The sequence below is a fragment of the Egretta garzetta genome, unplaced genomic scaffold (genome assembly GCF_000687185.1).
Source record: "Egretta garzetta isolate BGI_Z169 unplaced genomic scaffold, ASM68718v1 scaffold313, whole genome shotgun sequence".
Classification (NCBI taxonomy): domain Eukaryota; kingdom Metazoa; phylum Chordata; class Aves; order Pelecaniformes; family Ardeidae; genus Egretta; species Egretta garzetta.
Window position 1 is genome coordinate 2343831 of NW_009259063.1, and position 21185 is coordinate 2365015.

Here is a 21185-nt window from a genome sequence, read left to right on the forward strand (position 1 = left end):
ATTTATATATTAATATCTGCACTGCCCTGTACAGCACTGCATTCTAAAAAACTAGGGTACCAAAGCAACCCATGGTAACCTTTCGCGCCAGCCACTCTAATTTTACACACAAATATAGCATGCAATACAGATATACTCGCAGCTCCATTTTCTTGGGTGTTTAGTCTTGCTCTGGTGACAGCTTAGTTTCTGAGTTCACACCAAATAAAACGCTTGTCAGTAAAAGCGAGGCTTTTCTGAGTGCATGTAGTACAAGGGGTACAAATTCTCAGGATGGTAGCCACTCAATTTTAATTCCCTTTGCAGACACGCTGCACAAAGCAGGAGGTAGCCTTTCCCATCTCACGTAAGCCAACTTATATTAGATATGCTGTTAGCGCACACTTGAATGGTGTCACAGAGACAGCACAGCACACCTATTGCACTTTATACTCATAGCCACCACACTAACTTCTCATATAGACAAGCTCTAAGAGACATCAGGTATGGGCTAGAAATAAGAGAAATAGCATGACAACAGATTATTCACAATCTAGACAAGAACAGGTCCATAGAGTACAGTCTGAGAAGTCTACCATCTTGTACAACTCCTACGAATCTACTTATGCCAAGTTAGATTGTTGTTAGCAAATCTCCAGACAAAAGTTGCTCAAAAAATTTCAAAAAAATGCAGGTTAGGGTCTTGTTGATAGCCCACATACACCATCTTAAAAAAAAAAAACAAACCAAAAAAAACTGTAGATTCAAGGAATGATACAAAAAAGAGCAGTATGTCTTCCTTTGGCTTCAACATGGGATGAATGTTATTTACTTTCTTATTAGCTTCACTGTTTGAATCTAAAATAAAAAATAGCACTTCTGAGACAAGGTCAAGATCATGCTCTAGGATGAGAGGAAATGGCCTCCAGTTGCACCAGGAGAGGTTTAGATTGAATATTAGGAAAAATTTCTTCACCAAAAGGGTTATCACGCACTGGAACAGGCTACTCAGGGAAGTGGTCAAGTCCCCATCCCTGGAGGTATTTAAAAGATGGGCAGACAAGGTACTTAAAGACCTGCTTTAGTAGCGGACAGGTATGGTTGGACTCTATGATCTTAAAGGTCTTTTCCAACCAAATGATTCTATGATTCTATGTTCCATCTTATTGTTAAGGAAAGATCACACAGGGTCAGAACTTGTGTCTTGTGGAGATTTTACTTTCTCATTGCAAGGTCCCTATTACCACAGCTTCTGACAGCATAATGCTTCATAAATAAACTACTGAAATGACTGCATGCAGAAATCAATAGTATTTCTTTCACACTGACATAGATGATCAAAATATATCTCATAGAATTAAATTGACTGGAGGGAAAGTGAAGGAGTAAAGACTAGAGAGAAAGCAAAAACTTTATGAAATGCCAAAATCTTGGTGTGTGCAAGTAAGATCATTAACTATTCTACACTGCATAAAAGGAAGTTCAGACTAATCAAGAACCGAGGTCACAAATGCAACAAAAACAAGTACAAGAAGTGCTCAAGCATCCCAGCCTGCTGGGCAGGGTGTGAAGACATAGTAACAAATATTATTTCTGTTATTTTGTCTTTACTTCTAATTAGTGGCTTTTTACTGTTACTCTCCAAAACCAGTCAAAATTGTTGCAGATGCAAGTTTAAAGTTTAAGATCCTGAAAGACTTCGAAGCATAAGGGAAAAAAAGAATCTCTTTAAGAAAATCTTTCTTAAGTGATCTTTTAATGATGCATTAAATTTCTGCATACTGCTGAAACCTAGCAATTAGGCAATTTAAGAAATGAACAGATAAAAATGGAATTGTCATGATGCCAAATAGCATTGACACTGAGAACACAAATATCAGCATGACAGACTTTATAGTTCTGTTATTCTCATTAATATTACAGTCAGTCTTTCTGGTCTCTTGCACCTAGGCATACAGGTCAGTTTTACATGATCCTGTAAAAAATAATAATAATAAAGAATAGTTATAAATCAAAACCATAATAATTTACAAGTGTTTGGCCAGAAGACAGCCGTGTTTTTCTTTTTCTGATCAAGACCAGTTAAATGAGCTCCAGACTTCTCTATACTCTAAACTCCTCTGCTCCCAATTCTTAGTTTTAAAAAAAATCTATAGGAGAAAACAAGTATTCCTGTGGGAGAAAAAAAAACCCAAAACAACAACAACAAAAAAAATAAATAAAAACATGACACAACCAGCACCACAACAAAACAAAGTGATGAACTAGAGCTCCTAAGTTTAGGGACCATCCAGAGACCTGCTGCAGTGTATGCAGGCGTGCATGTGCAGCCCAAAGCAAGGCTACGCAGGAAAAGAAATGCCATAAAATGCAAGTGATCCAAAATTTATGATACAGTGAAAGCAAAATATCTTTTTTGAAGGGAGAGAGGACCTGTTTCTTTTCTTGCCAACTCACATGGTTTAAAGAATGATCGGTGACTAAGGAACCTAATGTAATTAGGGAACTGAATAACCTAATAACAAATGCATCTTAAATGGAGTTGAACACAGAATAATGGAAGGAACAAGATGAACTCCTTGCATACTCTGATGGCTTGTACCCATAACCATTTAGAAAAAGAATTAGACGTCTCTCTGAAAAGCAGTGACAGTATAAAAACCCCAAATAACTTTTTAGCCTTCATTAAGGAACAGATAACAAGCAATCTGGAAAATATTAAAGCGCCATTATATAAAATCAATGTTACAATCACATTTCCATTCTGGTCATCCAATTTCACAAAAAAAAGAAAGCAGAAATAGCAAGGGATGGGGAAGGACAATAATAAACAATTAGAGACACAGAAATATTTCCATATTGGAACAGATTAAAAACAAAGAAAAAGAAAGATTATAATTCTTGCCTGGAAAACAAACAAACAACAAAAAAAACAAACCCTGGGAATATGACAGATCTATAAAATAAATTACATGGAAAAATGCAACAATGGGATCCTAGCTAATAATAAAACACACTAAAAAAAAAAATCTCTTGTGTTCTAAACAGATAAAACACATTGATCTCAGTTCCACAAGATACTATTGAAATAAAGAGTTCAGTAGGATTAAAAAGGGGAGGTATTGCTGCAGGAGCAAGGAAGTCTCCATCTGAATCTACCTAAAATAAATACATTTCAGTAACACCAACCTGCTTGCTTTCAGATGTTATTGTATATAGGGATATTACTGCAAAATTGTCCATGAAAGATTAGATTTTAATCTTTCTCTAAAACATGTGGTATTGGCTAGTGCTGGTCCCTGGAAATGCAGCTCTACATGGATCTCGAATTTGATCAATTACAGCAGCCCCTGTTTTAGTTTTGAAACCAAAGAGCATAATGTTTCCACTAAAAAATGTGTAAATAAACACTTAACAAATTGACCATTTGCTTCAGGAAAAAAAGTTAAATGCAAAAGAGAACATCCCAGAGAGCTATTTGGAAAAGAGGGAAATAAAACGAAACGCACAAAAAAACCAAAACACACCAAAAATACCCCACAAACCAAAACCAAAGTACTAGGAGCACGATACATATCGATGAAAGTCTTGTTGCTTTGAATTGCTTAGCACAAATAACTTCAGCCAACCCATTCAAGAGCTACAAATGCTGAAAACTTCTGAAAAATATGATTTATAGTAACATCTGCAACTACAGTGCTTTAGCTAATTGTTACAAAGGCTAATCATTTTTCATGCTTCCCCAGCCAAGGTTAGCAGTTGATCTCACCCGTAATTGAGCTGCTACTTCAAGAAATGAAGTACACTCTGAAGGTATTCAACTTTTTAGGAAAGATCAGAATGAGGTTTAACGACTCCAGGTTCCTCCCTACCCCCATTTGGCTCAAAGTACAAAGTTTCACACAGCATAATTGAAATAAATGAGATAATAAACACTAAAAGTCAAAGTACATGCAACTAAAATGTAATCATTGTTCATTTCAGCTACCTGCTAGGACATCATCTTTTAAGTCTCAAAAGCAACACCATTTTAAGTGACTCATTTCTGCCTACCCTTTATTTACGAATTGCTAGCACTGCTGAAGTACGTCTGCTTTGATTATTCCACAGACACCGCCTAATAGAAAGGTTTGAGCTTTCCAAGCTCATTTGACAGAGGTTCACAGATCAGACTCAAACCAACGTCCCCGAGATAAAATGCACTTATTTATCCAATAAAGCCATCTACTGGAAAATCAATATCTCAGATGTAATGAGTTGTAAGACAAGTAAATTAGAGTACAGATTACACTGTCAATTGGAACACATAACTTTCCTCTGTAATTAAGTATTTCACGTGTGGTACATTGCATTTGGCACTGGTTACTTTGTCTAATTACTGTATATTTTTTTAAATTAACAAGAAACTTCCTCAAATACCTTGGCTTCCACTTGCAAAGGTGCATGTGCCAAAACTGAGGCTCTGGAGTAACCAGAAAAATTTCCTGCCCTAGCAGGAGCTGGCATTGGAAATAAAGTGTGCTATATAATTAATGTGTCTGTCCTTTCTCACTTCAGTCCTGCTACTGATATGAAAACAGTTACTTTAGAATAGCTCTAATCATCACTTATCCTAGTCACAGGAGCAGCATGGATATGGAAGGCAACATGAAAAATTATAGCTCAAATCCATAACTCAAGGAAATATTTCTATTTAAACATGCAGCTAAGAAGAATACACAATTACTTCATGTTGTTCTTAAAACACCCGCTGACTAAGAGTGTGCAAACCCTGCTCGGGTTTGCAGATGTTTGAGGCACCTAAAACCTGTTACACCTGTACTGACACCAGAGTACGCTGCAAGTTGAGGACATACACAGGCAATAACACCAACTTTGGAAGAGGAAGACTTTGGGGTGTGGTGGGATCTGGGATAAACCCCAAACATTCTGAATGCTTGAGGGGCCTATACCATAGCTCGAGCCCTTACACTGCTGAAGATAAAGGAAGAGTTTGGAATTTGTGCACGTTACAACAGTAGCATGAAGGACCAGCAATAATCTGAGAAGTGAGAGATCTTATGTTGTGCAAACCTCTGTTCTCAGGACAGAGATACCAGAAAGGATACAGTATCTGCATCTTAAGAGTAGTGCCTGGACTCTTAGATTCCAGAGGAGTCTGAAAGACTGGTTCAGTTCAACTACCCCTAATAGGATTTAAACACAGAAGGCTGATACATACTGTGTCTGCATTTGAACAGACCCGAAACTTACGGCTGTTTTTTAAAAAAGGGCTAGGAGACCGCAATGCATAGTTGTGGAAGATGGTACACCAGAAGGACCCACTGAAAATCTCACATCGCCATGTATGCACCGATTTATCTTTTTTTTTTTTTAAAGACATTTCATATTATTCTGTGATTTTCAGGTATTGTATATAGAAAGGTTTTGCTCACTTTAATAATAAAAAAGGACTGTGTTGTCTATAGTTCAAAAGAACATCTTTGTGGACAGAAATAAAAAGTTCACTTTTTTATGTCGTTCATTTGTTCTTCAGCTCCTTCCTTTTCACTGCTGCATCTGATCCACTACCCAGAGAAATCAAAGGAAGATTTTTCTGATCGGTGCTCCTCTGTTGGTGTCGGATACAATCAAAGACTGGGAGTTTATTACATTACAAAGTGTTGGGATTTAGTGACAGAACAGATCAAATCAGCTAGGGGAAACTACCACGGATCAACATTTAAAGTGCATTGCCTTTTTCTTGAGTAAAACCTGTCCTGTTGTCAAGGAAGCAAACTTTTCCTATTTTGATACTCACTTTGTGCTTTCAAACAAAGCCACATAAAACACACGGATGTATGAGAAAATAGTCATTTAGGCTATCTGCTAAGTGGGCATTATTATGATTTCTTATTTAACATGTGCTGCAAAGAAGATATTTTATTGCCAAGGAACCAAAAATTATTCTACACCAAAGCCCTGCTGCACTACCAGTAATACAGAAGAGAATTTACATAAGCATGAGCTATACTTACCTCTATTCTAAGTTAATTTTACATTAAGTGAGTGATTTAAAGAGGTCGTGGTGTTACTAAAGATAAACACATTTCTCATCTTCAAAAACCTTTACCCAAACATTTTCTAGACATCTAGTTGGTGGTTCAGGTATCTCCTTCAGGCCTACCTACACCATGCAACGAAGTAACGCACGAGTCTCTAGGTGGTAAATCTAAATGGCACAGCACGGACCTGCATGTGATGACCAGATCAGGTCAAGAAGCTGTGCCTGACGAGCTCAGGCACTACACTGGAACGATATGCCCATCCTAATTCTGAGCCTGACTGGCTCAAATACCCCTGACATAACATGCTCTTTCAAAAATTTTCACAAGGCAGGCATGCATCTTACTCTTTCAAACCCTCTTAAAATCAAAAGTAATCCATTTCCAGCAGCAGAGATAGAAGTCAATAAAGCAAGGACAGCTTTAGGATGCTTTTGTGAATCATGGCTTAGCAGATCTAAAAAAGCAGCAGCGTAGTTGTGCATTGTAATTCAGCTGACAGGCATCATAAAGACATTTCATATTATTCTGTGATTTTCAGGTATTGTATATAGAAAGGTTTTGCTCACTTTAATAATAAAAAAGGACTGTGTTGTCTATAGTTCAAAAGAACATCTTTGTGGACAGAAATAAAAAGTTCACTTTTTTATGTCGTTCATTTGTTCTTCAGCTCCTTCCTTTTCACTGCTGCATCTGATCCACTACCCAGAGAAATCAAAGGAAGATTTTTCTGATCGGTGCTCCTCTGTTGGTGTCGGATACAATCAAAGACTGGGAGTTTATTACATTACAAAGTGTTGGGATTTAGTGACAGAACAGATCAAATCAGCTAGGGGAAACTACCACGGATCAACATTTAAAGTGCATTGCCTTTTTCTTGAGTAAAACCTGTCCTGTTGTCAAGGAAGCAAACTTTTCCTATTTTGATACTCACTTTGTGCTTTCAAACAAAGCCACATAAAACACACGGATGTATGAGAAAATAGTCATTTAGGCTATCTGCTAAGTGGGCATTATTATGATTTCTTATTTAACATGTGCTGCAAAGAAGATATTTTATTGCCAAGGAACCAAAAATTATTCTACACCAAAGCCCTGCTGCACTACCAGTAATACAGAAGAGAATTTATATAAGCATGAGCTATACTTACCTCTATTCTAAGTTAATTTTACATTAAGTGAGTGATTTAAAGAGGTCGTGGTGTTACTGAAGATAAACCCATTTCTCATCTTCAAAAACCTTTACCCAAACATTTTCTAGACATCTAGTTGGTGGTTCAGGTATCTCCTTCAGGCCTACCTACACCATGCAACGAAGTAACGCACGAGTCTCTAGGTGGTAAATCTAAATGGCACAGCACGGACCTGCATGTGATGACCAGATCAGGTCAAGAAGCTGTGCCTGACGAGCTCAGGCACTACACTGGAACGATATGCCCATCCTAATTCTGAGCCTGACTGGCTCAAATACCCCTGACATAACATGCTCTTTCAAAAATTTTCACAAGGCAGGCATGCATCTTACTCTTTCAAACCCTCTTAAAATCAAAAGTAATCCATTTCCAGCAGCAGAGATAGAAGTCAATAAAGCAAGGACAGCTTTAGGATGCTTTTGTGAATCATGGCTTAGCAGATCTAAAAAAGCAGCAGCGTAGTTGTGCATTGTAATTCAGTTGACAGGCATCATGACTTCTTTACATGACAAGTTCCATCAAAATCAGAAAGATCACAAGAACTTCAGGTGCTGATTGCAAATGACAGCACACAGACGAACTGCTGAGACTACACAGTGTCCCACTAAAAATCAATAGAGATACTTTAAGATCCCCCTTTCTACCCTGGTGCTACCAATTGCTGAATTTGAGCTACAGTTTGCAGTCTTGTAGTAGGATATTCAAATAGAGGCAAACAGACAGAGAAGGAAAATAATTCATCTGCTTAAGTTTTTCAATATTGGTTATGATATTCTGCAGTCCTGAGCTCCAGTCAGTAAACTGCATCACACAAAAATTCTCTACAATAAGCTGTGATACGCTGTGCTAAAGAGTTTATAGTGTAATTTTAATCTTTATACCCAACACACGTAAATCCTTTTTAAAGTAAGACAACTAGCTTTAGATTACTGACCTGAGAAATCAAAACAAACAAAAAATGCAATGGAAACAGCACTGTAGATTTTTTTTTTTAACTACAACATAGCTAGGCGAAGTCACAGCAGGTAATATTTGCCACAGGATGGCCACATCAAAAGTAGAAGTTCCCAGTACTTTGTCTCCATTGGGATCAGACCAACAATGAGAGAAAAAGCCACACTCCTTAGAGCTAACTGCAGGAGACAAAGGTTCTGCCACTATCGTGAATAAGCCATGGAGCTGGGCACACAGGGTGATCTCTACCTGGGCAGCCACCAGCTCAAAGTCTACAAGCACAGCGGAGGGGAGCATCAAAATTTCCCAGTCATTCAGCACTCAGCAGGGTTTAAGATACAACTTACCTGCTAGCCTTAAATGGCAGAAAATCAGATTACACGAAGAGGATCATAACAACTTTAGGGTGCTCTGATCCTAGAACAATAAGAATTCAGCTGATTCAACCTCCCCGCCCTTATGCTACTCTTCCATCCAATTTGCTGCTAAAATCAGATGCCTTTGCCACCCTGTTTGTAGGCATTCACAGTATGGACATTGACAATACGGCAGCTGCATAGCCTGAACCATTTCAGTTCAGCACATAAAACTGCATAAAGATCCATTCACTTTATTCCTAGCAGTCATGCAGACACTTTTTCCTGAGCATTAATCATAGCACCTAATCTTGAGTGTCAGGTTCAACCACGCCCTAAAGCCCTGAAGAAAGCACTGCTGAAGCCGTTTCTGTTTTAATGCAAAGGAACTAGGTGTGGGAGAACATTCAGGAAAAGTAATCCAAATTCACTTTTTTAAGAAGATTAGTTAAACTGCATTAAGCTGGCAAGTGGATGCTTTTACTCAGAATGAAAGTGGCCTTAACTTGGTTTAGTTTAATTTGCTTTGGAAGAAGATCAGGAAATAATCTGATTTAACTAATCACTTAAAGTCCATTAATTACTTCTGATTCTTGAGTTTTCCAGTGCAGACAAACTCACTTTCATCTTGTCAGAGTCTGAGCTTGCAGATCTAGATGGAACAGTTTACATAGTATATTCCAGATATAGGTTAGTATCTCCATGGCTAAACCTCATTAAAAAATTTTTGTGATCTTACCTAATATAGTTCCATTGCAAAACAAAAGAGATTAATCACCTTCAGTGGTCTACAGAGTAGGCCATGTGTGCACTAAATACAATAGACTAATTTTTGGCAGGCTCACCAGATGCTCTGTTGCTCAAGAGGCTTTTAGCTGATAATGGTTGGAAGTTTTATGGGTCAGCTTGTTTTATCAGCTGAACTGGTATATTGAAAATGGATTTCAAAAGGAAGAAGATACAGAACTTTCCTCTCACCTTACATTAGCATTGGCATCCTACCCAGGTTTTTAGGAGTTCCTTCTAGAGCCGTTGATATGCATACAGGGTAGATGCTCTGAGGTAGAAACTTTCAGGTGGCCCTGGGGCACCGATCCATCACCTGGCGATGATACTAGCATGAGCCTCGCTCAGTATTTTCAAAGATTTTTCCATTTATCACCTAAAGGAAGGTCAAATATATTGATTATTTTGCAGGGCTTCTCAGGACAGAAATTGCCATTAGATTAGGGGAAATTTGAAGAAGTGACACAAATGCAAGAGGTAATTCACTCCAGGAAAGAGAGGCTGAAGTCAAGCGTGCTGCAGTTATTCATTTGGGGTTTGTGACACTTGTCAGCCACGTATCACAACCTTGCTTCAGGGAACAAGCAGTGAACTGCCCTACTGTTGCCAACCCAGCCCAAATATTACCTGCAGTTCTCACCTGCAGATGTGGGTTTGGAAAGAGCTTATGCTTCAGCGGGAACTCATGCTTCCACACTTCTCACTGTCCCAGCTGTCTCAGGGAAGGGCTGCTACACTCCCTGCCCAACACCTCCACTGTCCCCAGCAGGCAGGACTGAGTGCAACTGGGGCCAGCCACTTTCCAGAGGAACTGTTTAACACAGGTAGAGAACAGCAGCGTGAGGCAGGATACACTGAACCCATGCTAATGTTCCTTCTGGCCTCCAGGAAGAGGGACCGGGAGGTGCAGACTCCAAAACAAAACTCAGAAAAACACAAGGATATGGTACAGATGCCATTTTGCCCTAGGAGCAGAAATATCTCGGTATGGCTCTGCACATAATTGCCATCTCACTGAAGTACTTAAGAAATCGACAGCAGGAGTTGTCAGGTTTCAGATAGCATCTGAACAGCGTATGACCCCAGCTCATACTCTGCTACACAGCACCGACGCAGTGCCTCAATGTATTCGTACTCTGCCTACACCAAACTTGACTTACTTTTAGCAGGAAAACTCTCTCAAACCCATTCATGGCACGTTGGTCCCAGCCTGCATTCCTCTATCTATCACGTCATTAAGCCAATGAGCTGATGCCCAAAGCACAACTAATGACATGTTTCACAGTCCAGAGGGGTATAGGACCCACGCATCACCAGCCACTGGCTCTGGCAGGCAGAAGGGGAGAAAAGCTTTAATCGTACCATGAGCTCCAACATCGCCACAACGCCAGAGGGGTGCCTTGCCACTGGTCAGCTGAACCTACACGGCACTTTCTTTCACACTAGACTCTGCCTTGGTGCTCTCTAAAAGAGCAGAACTGATGCAACTGATCCATGTGTTGACTAAATCCAGTTGCCAGTAATAAAGTCATGATGACCTAGTCCCAGCTGATGAGAGTAACCTCGCTTATGAGTTTGAATAGATTCATCTAAGAAGTTAACCCTAAAAGGTTGCAACAAGCCTCGAAAGATAGATTTGTGTGGTTAGCCTTCTCCAAGATTGTTAAACTTCCACAACAGCAAAGCAGGTAAAATCCTAAATTTAGCACTGAAAAGACTTTCTATTTTAAGGCATATTTATGGCAATAAAACCGGCTATCTTCCACATACGCATGCAAGTGTTATTGTTGGGGCTTTTTTATTGATTTAGAAACAGATGCATTTTCCGCTAGCCAGACATTAAAAGCAACAAAACAAAAGCCTCACACACTCTGTAAACAAGAATATATTGACCATAAAAGCCAAACTCCATGATGAATATAGAAATAAAATCTTATGTCTTAATCATAATATTACCTGACTGTCAGATACAGCAGACAACAACAACAAAAAAAAGCATATTCACAGTCTACAGTGGACTACAGCAATATATTGCTATATTTAAATGGAAGTGATAGATAATGGAGTATCTCCATCACTGTCTTATGCCTTGCCTCCCTCCAGCTCATCTGCTTTGGTTTTTGAATGGAAGGGAAAAGAGAAGAAATCCATGATTAATAACATTTTCTAAGTATTATGTTTTACATGTATTTAGCTTCTCCGCAAGAGGAAGAAAGAATAAGGGTGAGGGGAGAACATCTCAGAAGTGCTGATACAGATAGATAATTCACCATGCGTGTTCTCCCCCATAATGGCTATTTGTGTATGTGTTCAGTTTTTTATATATATATGTAAGATATTTCCAGACAACATAATGCATCATGGGATTTCACACAAAGTTTTACAAGACCAAGTTAAGCAAGAAATACAGGAAATTGCTACATTAAGCAATTCAGATGCTATGACTTTTCACAAATTTTAGCAGAACATAAACTCAAGACACCAAGGGAAGATGATTTGGTTTTTGCTTCTCTCTGTGCCAGGCCTGAAAGACCGCAGAGCCTGTTGTTTGCAGGCACCGGTCTTAGCAATTCAAAGAAAGAACTTCACTCAAATTGTTCTTGCACTGTTTCAGGGGAAGGGCAGAAACACAAACTACTCAGGTACTGTCCCAAAAATCTACTCTGGCACAGCAGTGAACCCATAACACATCTGGTGAGATACATGAACAAGAATCAAATCTGAATTCAAGTCCTGGATGACAACTAAAGCTACTTCATGTGAAGGTCTTTCCTCCTTCTTAACAGTAGCCCTTCTCTTCCTCCTTTGATCAGCCCTGACACCTTTTCCTGTAATCTAAGGACTACAGAGCAGCTCCCCAGAGGGCCTAATCCCCACAGCTACCAGCCGGCTTCCTGCTTGTGCCTACAGGTAACCCACTGGACCTTCTGAGCCTTCTCTTCCATTACCTTTCTAAGTCCTCAGATTTGCAAAATTATCAACGTTTCTTCTGGCTAGATCTTTTCCAGACTCCCCCCCTTCCATCACAGATCATACTGCTTTGCACACCTTCTCATGACCTACTTTTCTTACCAGCGATCCTTCTACAGCATCTCTTCCAACCAGATTTCCTTTACCCTCAGCTTTTCCATGTTTCTTTAATGATGCTACCTGCTTCCCACCTCTCCCTTTTGCTTCCTCGGCTCCTTTTAATACTTGCAATTTCTTCCCTTTCTCTCCACAGACAGTTCAATATGTCCTTTTCTCACCTCTTCCACGGGCTGTGTATGTTTCTGTTCTCCACTCAGCCTACCCTCCGCTCTTTCATTCTTATGTTTGACTTTGGAGGTACGTTCAACAAAATCTAAACAAAAAACAGGAAAGAGAGAAAGCACTAGTAAAGCCCCAGCCATAGCTCCATACATCCTCCAGCAAAATTTAGTTCTAACGGCCTTGCTAACAGTTTAAGGAAGGCCAATAGATCTCCTTCAGGTAACACACCTGGAGCAGTAAATGACTGCGCTCAGCTGCCTTGGCTCCCTCTCAGACCATTAGCACAGAGATATTGCTGTGCTCCATGAAGACAGGCATTACTCTCAGTGTACCGCGTAAGCAAGCAAAACTTAACACAGGACAAAACTACTTATTCCATATTAGTAAAGCATTCTGGAAAATAAATTCCCAGAGGACTATTGCTCTTCCAGTTGTGTGGCCTGCAGCCTTATGCCTTTCAGCAACCCGGCTGAGGCAGTCAATAACCACTCTGAAAGACACTGCTGCCCATGGTGAATTATCGCTTAATTAGATGGAGCCAGGGTGTTCTATCACATGTGCAATGCTTTATGAGTAAAATCGAGTGTATCCTGCTTTCTAAGCGTTCATCTCACCACAGCACAAAACCTGGGAAGTGACAGCTTGCTACTGGGAGGAAATCTACCCAAAAGAGGTATCTGTTATGTTTCAAAAAGGGAGTGCAACTATAAACAGTTCAAACAACTCCATAGTCTGTGGTGCTGTCAGTCATAAATGCTTATATGGTGCAGGAACAGAGAAAAGCTCCCATCAATACCAGGACCCCACCGTGATGAGCTGCAGTGATGTGGGAAAACAGCCTGGTGAGAGCTCTTCCACAAAAGCAGCTCCATAGTCACTCCCCTCCTATGCTCGCTCCGATTCCCCACTAAGGATGCTTTTGTACTAATCAGCTTCCAAACTAGTTTGAGGCAATTTCAGAAAGATCCTCTGTTTGGATTAAGAGTGGCCACATAAAGAGTTTTTGCAAAAATAGCTGGTATGCTTTAAATTCACATTCTAGATTGTTTTGACACAGCTTTCATGTACAAGTATATATCTTAAACATAAAATCTCTGCCTTGAAGGATTTATTATCCAAAAATCCAATCTCGCAAACACTTACATACCTTCTCAGCTTATGGTATGCAATTAAACCCTTCCAGTGTGTTTTAAGAAGGTTGCATAAAGTTTCATGATCTAAAATGTTAGGAATAGCTTTTAATTTCCGAGTTAATTGGAGGTGATCTCTCTCACGTCAAACTCCTAACAACAGGTCAATAAATTAAGTGGGAGGTCTTTTCAAGCAGTATTTAGATTTCCAGTTCATAAGAGAAGACTCTAAAATCAGCATATACTTGAGTGAATACTGCACTTCTCAAGAGGCTAAAATCACTTATACTTCACTTAAAGTTAACATTTTAATTATTTGGTTAGTCCATTACTGAGGGCTTTCTATACAAAATTGGCATAAAATTAATTCCCTGATTGATTTAACTCTTAAAAAGGTAGTGCAAAGAATGAACGGAAGGATGAAGGAAGATTGTAACTACTGCTACTACTAAAAGGTTTTGTAATTTGTGTAGCACAGAGGAAGTCCCTACAAACAAGACCTAGAGAAACATTGTGTGATATACATACATGGGGCTAGAAGAGGAGGGGAAAAGTGATAGCAGTCCAAATAAATCCAAAGATTAATTAAATAGAGATGCTGGCAGCAAAAAGCAATTCCAACCCCCGTTCAGTACAGGGTTGAGGGCAGCAACCATCAGATCTCACAAATGGGTGACACTGTCCACAGAAGGGAGTAACCCACCTGAGAGCAAAGGCCGTATACTGGTACCATTGGCTAGATGAAGCTGGTGTCCTCTGAAGGAAGCCCTGAGGAAATGTAATCAGAGGCTCTAACTGATGAGTGGAAGATGGACTGTGTAACACTGAAGGCACAAATACCAATGGCAAACGTGGGCGGTCCATATTGGACTAGTTGTCTTTCTACAGTAGCTGTCATCATTGATGTGTCACGTGTAATCTCCTTTGAAAGTTGGTAATACACTAAAGACCATGAACTTAGACAATGTATGTGTAATTCATCTCTTCTATAACATTAAATATGTTATATGTCACATTAATCATTCCGGTGGGATACTAACGTATAAATTCCTCAGTCCACCCTGGACAAGAGTAGCTAGCCAGCAGGCTAGCCCTCAAAGCCTGCCTCCAAGAAAAAGCCATCAAGCCCTCACATTTTTATTCCAAACTTCAGTTCTCAAAGACATGGACTATGGGTGATTGGAGACACTAAAAACTTTTGAAAAAGAAAGAAAGCGAGATGAAGTTCCTACAGAGAAGAGGGAGGGTCCTATTGGTTATTCAGTGCAAACTTTGAAGATAAAGCAGTGAAAGTAAGTGGGAAATTACAGCGGAGGGAGGCTGCCCAGAACACAGACACATTTAGGCTCTGGTTGAAAATGGGTAAGTGTGGCTACCTACTTACTAAGACTAACTGGATATGTTTGTGTGTGTTTGTAACATTTCCTTCCATATTGGTAGGCAACAGTACAGCCTTAACACTTGCTTGGCCTTGTTTGGCCAGCTAAGTTTGTCTGAAGTTGGCTACAAGGTGGCTTGGAGGAAAACCACTGAACTGAGCAGACAGTAAAACTTTCAGTGTGACAATGATCCTTGCAGACCTGCAGGCATTTTTAGGAGACCCAATGCTGAAGGGTACTTCTTGCTACACTGCTAATGACCCTCATTTGCAGTTGGTATCACTGGTGCCAAGCCTTGGAAAATACTTCCCTGTGGCAAACAGAAACCAGCATTTCTCTTGCAAAGAGCAGATGGATGAGCAGTACCCTGGGCCTCTAAGCAAAGCTTAAGGCATCACACTTGGGAAATTTTCAGTTAGCTTTCTTTTCCCTGTTTCCATAATTTAAGGAGAAGTTAAAGAAGAAGCCAGGCAAATACTGCCATAACCTAAGTAACATTTCTGAAAGTCATATAGTTACATTGCTTTACTGGTTACACTATTAACTGGTCCTTTTTCATTAATCAAGGCAACCGCTGAAATCTCTTGTTTTATCTCAGTGGTGAAAAATGCCTTTGGTTCTCATCATCCCAATTCATAGTGAATACGTGCAAGGACTGCAGGTAAATCAGCTGGGGTAGCAAGAAGGAAGAGGGGCAACAGCTGCTATTTTAGAGGCTAGTGAATTTAGGGTGGTAGTCTCTCTCCTGATTTACATTGTGTAACATTGCAGTGTTCATACAGTGGGAGACACCCAGGACCAGCTGGTTGTGAAAGTAATTTGGGTTTGTATCTCTCAGTCTACAGCTGCCTGGCTTGGATAGAGAGCCACCATTCTCCAAGTGAGCCTTACCTTAAAATGGGCTTTTGTTGTTCATTGTATGCCATTCCTCACCAGCTAGAGTCTTGGTTTCTTTGGGTTATGACAGTTCTGCCAGGCATGTGCTTTTCATGGGAACCTAGTGCCAGCAGCCCCACAGAAACAGTCTGCATGAAAAATTCATTTACGTCGAATCACTGCAGCATCTATTTTATCAAAGTAAGTGCTTCTATGCTCAACCAGTGTAAGCCACAGATGGGAGATTTTAGGCAATCAGCTGCAAGATTATGAAGAAATTTGAATATATAACCTGCTCATACATTTCTGAATTTAAAAAGTAAATATCCAGTAGCGTAAGAACAGTAGGCAGCAGGTCACTGCTGTCCATTAAATCTTTTATCAACTTCAGTAATGGAACATGGATATTTATCTGGGATGAAAACACACTGCTGTATAGTCTGCTTTGATTAACTCGTCACATAAATCCTCTCTTGCAGGAATTTTCAGGAGGTATTGAAAGCATTATTAGAAATGTCAAGGCTACAACTGTCAGAAGCTACAGTGTGGGGGAGCCTCAGTTGAACAAGGCAGCATGTAACAAGAATAAAACCTTTGGAATTAAAAATGTTTGATTAATTTAACTTTCTTATATGAAATCAAAACCCCATTTTGTTTTCTAATCTTTCCCTCACTGGTCAGAAAAGCATCTCCACTTTAGAACATTATTTTGATTTAGTTTCCTGCTATGATTTCCCCAAGCACCTTTTCCAATTGGATGTCTCAGGTCAGATGAATTTTCATGAATGGCTGGACTGCTGATAAGTTTTAAGCTTCCTATAGTTTTAATATTGCCTCAATAATTATATATCCCTCACATATCCAGACATAAGCAAAATTTTTCGAAGAGGTGATATCAGACAAAGAAGATCCAGATTCAGTTTAAGTCCTTAGAGGAGCTGGGGATGATGCAAGGACATCCCACAGACTGAAAAATGAACAATACTGCTTGGGGGTTCCTAAGAAATCTGCAAAGGCCGTAGAAACATCACGAAAAGTCATTAGACCCTTGCAAGGAAAAGGAATTTTATATGTTGTTGCTATTAAAAGACCCAAATAAAAAAAAATAAAATTAGAAATAAAGTTTTGATAAGATTGTCTCAATTTTTATTCCAAATCTCTTCCAATTCCGATGTAGTTTTTGTGATGCTAATCTGGTATTTAGCAGCTACACAGCACTTTTACTAAACAATTTCATGTCTTAGAAAGTATTTACTTCATGTGCATAATAAAAACCCAAATATCATAAAGCTGGAAAGGTCTCCATTTTTTGTTTATATATGAAAACCTAACTATTTTGTCTGGACATTTTGTTACAATACCTCATGGAAATCATACACTGGTTGCTGAATACTCCCATTTACCCCTGCACACTGTGCTCCCTAGCTGGATTTTCTCTTCCATCAGTAAAGACCTTCTCTCACATGGGATGAGGCTGTCATAGTCCCATTATGAAGGAAGGAAATTATGAAATATTTTCAAGTCCAAAATATAACTGATTTTAATTAAATGTTCCATTTTCAAGGGTTTTGCCAAAAACATAATTTTTTTTCAAGACAACAAAACAAAACCAAAGTCTCCATACAGCTTTATCTTAAAGATCTGTCAACAACAGGAAACCATCAGGCACCACAGTGTTTGTCCTTAACAATGACTTACCTAAGTTCAGGAAAGCTAGAAATCCCCAAATTTAGGCACAATAAACCCAGAGTATTTCTGCAATGACAATAATACTACCGGAATTATTATTATTATAATTTAAATCATAGTAGGTCAAATTAATTTATTCAGGCAGAATTTGTTCTTCCCGTAGGAATATCTGTGAAAGGGGCTGTCAGAAAGAGGCGCAAGTATCCCATGCTTTATTCTGATGTCTTTTACTAAACCGAATATATTTACCTAAACTAGGTAATTTCAGTATAGTGAATCCAGAGGGCCACTGCAGCCAGGGAATGCCAAGCTCTTTGCCCTCCCCAGAGGGAGAGCAAACGGGATCTGCAAGAAACAGAAAACAAATGCCTGAGATTCTCCAGTATAAAGCAAGCATGCTCTCTAAGTCTGTCCCACGAGTCGTTAAGGCACTAAATGCTTTCTTTGCCATAGTATTCCAAGTGAGAAAAGGTGTGATACTTCAAAGAAGGTGAAGAATGGTAAATCTGAAGCAATAATATCATAACAACCCCACTAAGATTCCTTGCCTGTTAGTGCTACAACCACATGGGTTCTTAAAAAACACATTTTTTTCATCTGTTGTGTTTCTTAACATATATATTGCTTGTTTCCCTCTTCCCACACACTTTGACAGGTAGTTTCTTTCTCTTGTTTTGTTTCTCTTTCATCTGTTGGTTTTCAGGAACAAGAACTGTGTTTGTGTTTTGAATTTATAGCACAGTAAGACCATATTGAATTTAAAGCCATAATCTAATATAAAGACATTCAAATACTACAAGTAATAAAAGGCAGATATAAATTGTCCTAGACTGCATAGTTCTAAATGCAAGAAATATGATTCAAGATTAAGTTGTAGTGGCATTTTGGCTGTCTCTATACAGACTAAGCAGAGATGGAACACCTGCTCTGATCTTCATAAATTGAAGTTCGGCTCCTGTGTAGATTGTGAATCCCCATTTGCATATGCAAATTACACCGTTGTTTATGTAAATTGGACATTTCTTCACATAGCACTGTAGAAAATGTGCAATATGCCTACATACAATTAGTGCAAGCAACTGTCCTATCCAGATACACAAAAGAGACCCTAATTACAAGAAGCAGATACCAAGTAACTTCCAGGTCAATGCTACACTTTCCATGCTTCAGCAGCACACAGTCAATGACATTACTTTAACAGGTATTTTCAGAAATTGCCAATAATCCAATAAGGGAAAGAAATTCATTTTTGGATGTAATAACAATGGAGAGATGGCAGTCATATCTCTCATATTGAGAAAGGAGGAAAAGCAGAGATCGTGTAACTCTGTATTCCTGAAAACAGTTCTGAGAGCACTTGCGCTCCAGCAGGCCTGAGCTGCCATCACTTCACCCATCACAGACCACTCACTATTCTCTGTTTCTATTCTCTACAGCAAATACTTCTTCAACATCTGCACATGTACAAGGTTGCAAACAGATCGATTAGCCAATGAGACACATACTAAAATTGGTGCAAAGTAATTCATCCTTCTGCTTCAGTTATTCATCCAAAAATAATACATGCAGACTTCGAACATACCATGCAGGTCAGGTTTGGCAGGGACGCTTTGATAAGTGAGTGAAACTATGAAGAAAATCTTTTCTAGGAGACTAAAAGTTACCTCACGGTGACTTTGAAAGTCTTTCCTATATAATCTCGTGATGAGATGCATTTCTTTATTCTCAATTTATTTCTCTGTGGGAGGATCAGTCTGAAGCATAAGCAAAATGGCAGCCCCACCGAGAGAAAGGGAAGAAGGGAGGGAAAGTAAGTATCCTACTCAAGGAACAGAGATACCTAAACAATGACCAGAATAGCTGTGAATGAACACTGAAGGCATGTTTTTGATCCAAGTTATTTAGTCTTATTTGAGAAAGATTGATACAGCTATCAAAGTTATCATATGTAATTGCTGCCATTTTCATGGAAATAAAGAGTGTTCATGAAATCATTTGACGCTGCTAGTCCTTCTTTACTCATAGTGAAATTGAGCAAGAACATGGTTTTAAGCTGAACAGGAGAGCCCCTCCCAAAAAAACCTATTCTTCTCAAGCACCCCGACAAGTCTATACGCTTTAGTCTTTACAATTTAGCAATAACACAGCTGTTCCCCAAATGTGTTCAACAACTGTTCTCTAATGCCATCAGTTTCATAGTGTAAATGGGTCCTAAAATAAGTGGAACATTATGTCCTTTACCATTATATCTTCCCGCCTGGCTGCCAGATTGTTCTCTTCTCCTTTTTTGATGGATTAAGTAGAACCACAGCAATTTGTTGATTTGAAAACTAAGAAATCTCTTTAAACTGTCTCTGTGCTCATTCACTGCTGTCACTGACTCTACCTGAATTCATTTTGGAGCCTGCATTACAAAAGCTTTATTCATGAAGAATTTGCACATGCAAGCAGTGTTGATGAATCCAATAAAATAGACTCGTTTCATATCTAGAGACTTCTTTAAAGATTTATTTTTTTGGCTCAGTTGCCGACATTGGCTTCCTTCACTTGTCTTCTTGCCTGTCTTTTTAGGGGCATAGGTTGACTCTGCAAACATTTCACTTGTAAGGGATGTCCATTCACAGATGCCCCTCTCACTGGACTGTGTAGAAATGCTAGCAATTACAGCGCTCTTCCAAGTTTTGTCAGCAGCAACAGGGCTTTATTCAAGTATCGGTGTGATGTTTCTTGAGACCAGCAAAGAAAATAGGTGCAATTCCACTGCCAGAAACCAGGAAGAAACGAATTAACAAGAGACTTGAGATTAGAAAGACATTCTTCTCCGTGACTTAAGAGCTCCTTTCTTCTCCATTGAGAGGTGTGTGGGATCACAAGCCAGCTGTTAAGGTTTGGCTATGACAGCTCTTCACTCAGAGGGCATAACTACCGTCTTGGTGTCCTTTGTCCCAGAGCAAGGAGAAAAAAACATTTGTTACCCCGAAACCTCAAAATGGAGCAAAAGCTTGCACTGGTACAGTAGGGAACATTAGCAAGGTCAGCTCACTCTGCCTTTTCCTCTAGTTCACCAATAGATGGTGGCAAAGACCCCCTCCGAAGCTGCCACTGGACTTGCACAGTTAACATTTTTTAAATCCCTCTAATAACACATAAAATGGGGAAGGCAGATGCAGACTGTGTAACAATCACCTATAAACAAGTTAATAATTTTTTATTTCTAACATACCTGTGCATAATTATTCTGTTAATGCCTGCTCTCTTTGTCTTCAGATATGAATGTATGTGTTTCTTCTTCTGTAAAGTAACAATAGTGTTTCTCTTTAATTTCACGCAACAGAGCATAAAGAGGAACATCAAAGCAAGCTCTTCTAAAATAGGTTAAGAAATTATACTTATTCCTAAGAACTCAGCACATATCTGCCTGAGAGGGAGGAGGGACCAGAGAAGAAAGACTGACAGAAAGTGATTTCAAACTCTGGTTACAGCATGTAACATTTTGAAGAGTGGGCTGCTCTCTTCTGAATTGCCAACAGTCGGGGCAACTCCATGT